We start from the raw sequence: 848 nt of genomic DNA, 5'->3' as shown, positions 1-848 counted from the left end.
CAGTATCAGATGAGACAATTGTACAATTCCTCCATTCAGAGATATTCTCTAATCCACTTCAGAACAGCTGGCTCTGCATACAAGTTGTCCACTGGAATATCAAAAAAGTCTTGAATCTGAGATGCATGTAGATCCATGGTGATGATGTGGTCTGCACCTGCTACAGACAGCATATTTGCAACAAGTTTGACTGAGATCGGAGCTCGGCTCTTATACTTCTCATCCTGCCGGACGTAAGGGAAACAAGGGGTGACAGCAGTGACTTGGCTGGCTGAAGCAATCTTGCAGGCATTAATCATGATCAAAAGCTCCATGCGATGGTCATTGATTTCACCACAACCACTCTGAACAATGTAAATATCTATCTTCTCCACGTACACTTTCACCAATTTCCACACACATCTCTTGGTTGCTAAATTTATTAGTCACTGCCTTGCCCAGCTCCAGGCCTAGGCGATCCACAATCTTCTCTTTTTTGTATTTTAGTAAGGGTCTACAGGATCTACAGAGTCTCACTACATAGATCAGACTCATAGTGATCTGCCTGTGTTCAGCTTCCCAAAGAGCTGGGATTACAGGTGCGCGCCACCATGCCCAGTCTCAATGGCTGCCTCAGCGCACCTGGGGGTGGGGCCAACACTGCAGGTCAGGGCTGGAATCCAGGCTGCTGTGTCTTCATAAGCAGGCGCTTTAATCCTCTGAGCTATTTGACTGGCCCTATACGTACCTATTTTTAATGTGTTTGCCCAGCGACTCATGACCCAGTATATAAAGCTTAGGTGAGGTCATTCCAGAGGCTCACAGCTGCGAGCATGTACAGAATATACAAAAGGGACCTTGTCCTGTGC

At 46.6% G+C, this 848-nt stretch overlaps 1 pseudogene; it reads right to left on the bottom strand.

The window, feature by feature from the left end:
• LOC101567027 overlaps positions 1 to 848 on the bottom strand; it is a 16576-nt pseudogene that overhangs the window by 9272 nt on the left and 6456 nt on the right.

This window comes from Octodon degus, unplaced genomic scaffold (genome assembly GCF_000260255.1).
Source record: "Octodon degus isolate 3935 unplaced genomic scaffold, OctDeg1.0 scaffold00018, whole genome shotgun sequence".
Classification (NCBI taxonomy): domain Eukaryota; kingdom Metazoa; phylum Chordata; class Mammalia; order Rodentia; family Octodontidae; genus Octodon; species Octodon degus.
Note: the sequence above shows the minus strand (reverse complement) of the source record. Positions and strands in the feature narration are given on the sequence as shown.